Below are 6,323 nucleotides of genomic sequence, written 5' to 3'. Positions count from 1 at the left end.
CGGTGAGACTCTCCCCTGCCTCCCATGTCACTCCACAGACCACCCCTTTGCTTCTCCTCTTCTCTCCCCTTCCCCTCCACCCTCTCCTTCACCACCACCACCACCTCTTATTGCTGCATTAACCTGGACCTTATAGCTAAAGCTTTTCAGCCTCTTAACTCACCTCTGGCACCTCTTTCATTTTCAATTATTGCTCTCTCTCTCTCTCTTTGTGTTTGTTTCCATTTGGGTAGTCATTATTGCTGTTACCATGGATTTCCATGAACAAGGTTCCTTTCATGGCAACTTTTCTTCTCCCTTAACTCTCCTTGTGTTTATCTGTCTACCCATCTCTCACACTCCTCGGTCGTGTGAAACCTTCTTATAAACTCTGTCCTTGTGACGGCCTTCATTAATATAGCATAACAGACTTTGCAAATTCTTCCTCTGGAACTGCTTATCTTCTTTCTTTTAGTAAGGTTTGTGTTATTGTAGCTGTGTGTGAGGCTCTCAGGTGTTGCAAGTATTGTGTAAAATAATACCACTCATTGATAAACATCCTTGTAATTTGTCCTTGTATCCTTATTCTTTAAGCTCTCAGATTCAGCTTAACAAGCACACACTCGCTCTCACTCAGACAAGATGTGACTGAATTCATTATTGAATTTTTTTTACACATATCCTGCAGGAAAAGTGCCCAAAAGGCGTCCAGTTACTGGTGCAAAGCGTCACACTGTCTCCGGTAAATCTCTCTGTAATACATCTGTTTCTCTCTGTCTTTCTCATGGCTGTGTGGTGACAACACCATTGAGTCATGCCGAGCCCCAAAAAAATGGGAGCATTCCATCAGTGTGCAAAGAAAGAAAGAAAAAAAAGTTTCCTTTTGTTGATCTTGAAATCTGTGTCTGGTGGAATTGTTTTTTTTTTAAATTGGTAGAACGGGGATTAAAAGGAAACATTTCCCAAGTTTGTCATTGATAGAGGAAAATGGTTTGATTGCATATTGTAGACAATATCAGATTATCTTGCAAAAAACAATGCAAACATGTGTCATTAAAAAGGGGAGGCAGACAATTGAAAAGGAATGTATGCACAGCGGGAACAAGAACAACTTGCCTTTGCATCAAGGCACAGTCTTTAATATGGAATTTACATGATTAACATTTAACTGTAGCAGCTGCACCCACACACCCCTTTGGCACCACCCTGGGATCTGATGACTCCAACTCCCACATTGCACCTGTTCCCTGCCAGAACAGAAGGACTTTGTATGCAGTGGGGGGGGGGTTTGGAAGTGGGGATGGGGATGGGGATGGGAGAGGAGGGGGTCTGGTAACATACACTATCCCTGTTATTTCATTGCCTGGTGCAATTAAAGACTCATCTGTTGTTGAGGGTGAGACAACTGGTCAACGTCAGCTTCTCTTGGCGCCGACCGACAGTGACACACAATTTCATCACCCCCCCCCCCCCCCATGCAGCCTGCAGATGAGAGTATGTCCCCGACGGTTCTTATTTCCGATCGTAAAAGCCCCCATGGCAGATTAATAGCTGTTTCAAAACGCTAATGCACGCCGGGCAGTGGGTATGGCATCCACTTACATCCGCCCCTCAGTAACTACACAGGTCTCTCCCTCCTCTACCAGGTCTAATAGCAGTAATCAGTCAAAAACAAAAACAGCAGCAGCTCAATCCCCCACCTCCGCTACTCCTTTTTCACCCTCCCACCCTGCTTCCCTCCTTTTTTCCTTGATTTGTGTTGTTCTTTCAGCCCTTGATGTTTCCATTTGTATATTCTGACCGCGCCAAGTAGCTTGTACCCAGGGCCCTCTCGTGCCGCACTCCACACTCAGCAGCCGTACACCCACTTTTCTTTCCACCTGCATTAGAATTCTGTCCTCTCACACACGCGTCCCTGGGATTTCACCAATTCCTTGAATATTTATCCAGCATGCACTGCACTGCAGAGAAATTTGTCGAGCTCGTTGAACGTGAAACAATTCAGAGGGTAAAAAATCATGGTCATTAAAATCTGTGCCAGGGTACATGAAACCACCTTTGTGTAGCTGTAGCACTTTAGGAGGCAGACGTGTGTGAAAAGACTGTTTGATTGAGTGCTGATGTCTCCAGTTTGTTTGAACAGGCCATGTCCAAACGTCTGGCGGCGCTCCTTTTCATGCTCTCCGAACATTGAAAAATATTTTCATTCATGCTAATGCTGTGTCAATATCCGCCCCGTGTTCAACACACAACCTCCCTCACCTCCTGTTCCCGACCCGCAGAGACGGACATGTCGTGCTCCTCCTAGCCCCCCTGCAATGTTATTGCTCATGCAAGTGTCTAATAATAATGTGCATTGAACTGCAGTTTTACACTGTGAGAGAGTAATAAAGTAAATGCGGAAATGAAGATTATAAAAGCAAGATAGACTTTACTGAGTGAGTTTATGTGCATGCATTAATGCATGAAACGGTGTGTATATTAGTGTATGTCTACCACGGACCCCCCCTGCAGGGCTCCATTCTGCTGAACAGAGGTCAGGCCCCTGGTCTCCCTCAGCAGCAATCTTAGAATCCAGTGTTTAAGAGCCACTAGATACTCCAACCGTTTACACAGGTGGCTATCATATGGCCGGTTGAAGTCTTTTACTTGAATACATAAAAAGGACTTTCAAATTGTGTTGCAGTAATTGTTTCTTTGCCATATTTCAGTGATAACAGTAGATGAAATAACTTGGGTGCTCAAAAAATCAGAGTCACAAAAATGTGTATCATGTTTGTGCAGGTTGGAGGTTCTATCTTGGAGTTTGTGTTGCGTTGTGTTCGATGCGAGGCCTACTCTGACTGAGAAGCCAGGTGTGTTACGGTTGTCTTAGTGTGAAAATGATGGTGTAAAGACCCCTGGCACATCTCCATGATAAAATCCTACTTGTAACCACTTTTCAAAGTATGGCCTTGCTACTGAGAGCTGCTAACCGCCAGGTGAGGCCCTAAGTAGGTTGCCTATTCTCCATGGTTTCCATGGCACCACAGCATTGTAATTCATTCTACCTTTGTCCAAACATAACAGGCAGAACCCACACAGTGTGTCATCCAAGCTCAGATAGTCGAAAAACAATGTCAAAAAACACATCACATAACCAGCCTTTGCCCTGTTTCATGGGATTCGGCTTCAGGATATGTTCCTCAGTTAAAGGGTTAGTAATGGGAAACCCAGCTCAGACCTGTGCTCTGCAGTTACGGATGGTTAAAAGCAGGAATGGGTCACGCCACTGGAGTGATATGTGGAAGTGACCATCTGGCTCTGTGTGTATTCTCATCCATCATCATGGTAACCGTCATATAATCTACAGGTGTGTGCGTGTGTGTGTGTGTGTGTGGGGGGGGGTTTCTGCTTGTGAATGCATGCTTATTGTTTTCCTGTGTTTATGCACTCTTGGGTGGATTCTGTCGGTTTTTTTTGCGCGTATGGCACAAGGATGAAAGAGCTCACTCACATGTGGAAATGTACATTAATCCTCCAGTGCATTGTCATTTGACATGCTTGGTGTAGCTCCATGTGTGTGTTTATGAAGAAAAGGTAAAAAATGACAGGCAGGAAGCTATTTAATGTAGTCTAGTGTCTTTCTGGCCCAGTTTCCTAAACACTCTGAGTTTTGATCACTGTAAGCAGACTAATGAAGATTGATACGATAATAATAGTGACAAGCACAGACTAAACATCTGCCTTCAGTATGTGCGTATGGCTATGGTAAGTTTTTTTTTTCTCCAGCTTTCTGGTTTAATGATTTATGCTCATGCAGAAATGTCAGTCACATTTCATTCAGCACCAAAAGCTGAAGCACAAGGGTGGGATACGTGGAAAAGCAATTGGAATATCTGTGGGCGAAAAACTGTACATTGCATCAATTCATATTTTTGGTTCTTGCTGAAAAAGAAAAAACAAACAACTCTGCATAAAACAGGCCAAACAATGATGGAACTTGGTTATAAATGTATGCGGTGCTCAAACATGTGTGCTGGTGAATGACGCCTGTAAGCCTGAGCTGTCGTCTATATGTTTATGGAATATAAAGAGTCACAATAACAACGAGCGAGAGCATGAGAAATGGGTCTCATTTCACAGCAGTTGTCTTTCAAGTGTTGCAGAAGCAGTAAAATACGACAAAATCACATTTATGAAAAACATCTGTGACCAGTAAAGGCCAGCATTTGTCTTTACAGCCACTTATTAATTTCAAATTCAATCTATAACTCACATTCAACTCTAAAAAAAAACTTCTTTGGTGTAAAAACCATGAACTGAAAGTTTAATTAAGACCAAATGCTTGATAAAAGGAATACATACAGAATCCACATCTGTTAATGAAGAGTGTGAGTCATATTTTGGGGTTTATCTGTAAACTGGAATGTCTCTCTTGGTAAGGTATGGCCCAGTGTGTGTTGTTTACGGCATTTATTTTCTTTTTGCAAAAGCCAGACACTTTTCACATTAACACATAATCCATATCTGAAGTGAGGCCTCACCTATCAAGAGCACAGTGGTTTGATAAGACTCTTCAATACTTACTGCTTTAGTACTCTGCATGCTGGATGTGCGAGGGTCTGGTAAGAATGTGGCTGGGACGATGAGAATTTGGGTAAAGGGTATCAGGCATAATGCTTGTTACAGATGTGTCAGTCCTTCTGGCAGAACTATCAGTTAACCTGTTAACCTGCACTATATCACTCTGACCGCTTTAAATGGCACTACAGTGACCTGTGTGAGAATGTCCTGTTCGTCCATTTGTATATGTCAGTAAGTTTACATTTCCTACTAACTGTGATTAATGACCTTTAGGAATATTTTAAAATCCAACTAGGCATATTCCAAAGAGACCCAGGCAAGCTGACTGCACAGAATGTGTTGAAATGCACACAGTGGGAAAGAAACAACCCTTTAAAGCTAGCATTGATATGTTTGTCATCAGGGCTACAAAGTATGATTTAAAATGAAAATTTGTATTTGGGGAAAAAAACTAATTTTTACAGTTAAATTAGAACATCTCTCATGGCTGTAACTTAAATATTACGCAGCCAGCAAAAAGCAAGTTTTTTTTAACCTTAGCATATACTAGAAACAATTGGCACATCTTCCCTGGCTCCATCCAAAGGTAACCAAATCCACTGACAAGATCAATCAATCAATCAATCAATTTCTATTTGTATAGCGTCAACTCATAACTCATAAGTGTTATCTCGAGACACTTGTTGTTCAGGCAAGCCGTCCATCAACGATCTATTTCCAACAAGTGTAAAAGATGGTTTTACCTTGAATAAGTTCATGCCTGTAGCTTCCTCAGGTTCACCCATGCTTGGCGTTATTTTTCTTTGTACGTTCCTGCAACCGACCGGCACCTGAGAATGTAGATTGGGTATCCTGTTGGGGGTTTTACTTGGGTTAATGTTTTATCTGGTTTCCATACTGGTAAGCTAAGTAATACAACTTGGCTAGCAGTAGCATCATATTAATTGTACAGTAAGAGTGGTATCAACCTTTTTGTTTTTATTATAATTTTCTCCCTTAAATGATTTCATAAACTTCCCATAATGAAGTACCGTTCCTTTAACTTCAACATTTTTTCTCTTTTTGACTAAAGCAGCCAGTCTTTAGCGCTGCCCATAAGTTTAACAACAATGACGAGGCGCTGCTATAAAAACCATTAATAAGTTACAGTTTCAGACTGACGTCAATGTGGCACTGCAGAAATGCCCAGTTAAACTTGGGTGTGCACTCTCTGCTTGTTTCATGGCCTCCAACGTCTCTGTTTGTCACTTCATGTGCCCACAATTACTGGATTAACAATTCCACAAAAACAACCCTGGCAACATCCGCTTTGACTCTTTGAAGGGCAAAAGAGGTAAACACTTTTCAGAGTCAATAAAATCAACACTTCGTCTCCAATGACAAACCATGTTTCCGGGAACAAAAACACGCTTGCTTTGGAGCCACATTTTCTGAGCCACAAATTTATACTCATCAACAGTCTCACACAACCAACAGGAACTGTGAGAAGTAGATTGTGCGGTGGCAGGGGGAAATTCTTTCTCCAACCACTAATTGGGTGTTGTGGTGACAGCACAAACAGATGGGCTATTTTCAAGTGTTTACCACATGAAAAGGTTAGCTAGGGGTTACATCTGGGTGAGAAAACACCTTGGAGTTAACACCTGTGAGTGAAGCTCCTGACAGAAGTACTTTAGCTGTAAAAGTGTCTTCTCATCCTGACAGGTGAAAGTATGAAAGTGTTCTGAGAAAACACATTTCTGACTGGCTAAAAGGTCATTCACCAAGGAGGCTATTTG

The sequence above is a fragment of the Labrus bergylta genome, chromosome 7, assembly GCF_963930695.1.
Source record: "Labrus bergylta chromosome 7, fLabBer1.1, whole genome shotgun sequence".
NCBI classification, from domain to species: domain Eukaryota; kingdom Metazoa; phylum Chordata; class Actinopteri; order Labriformes; family Labridae; genus Labrus; species Labrus bergylta.
The sequence above is the reverse complement of the archived record's forward strand: the minus strand, read 5'-3'. Positions refer to the sequence as shown.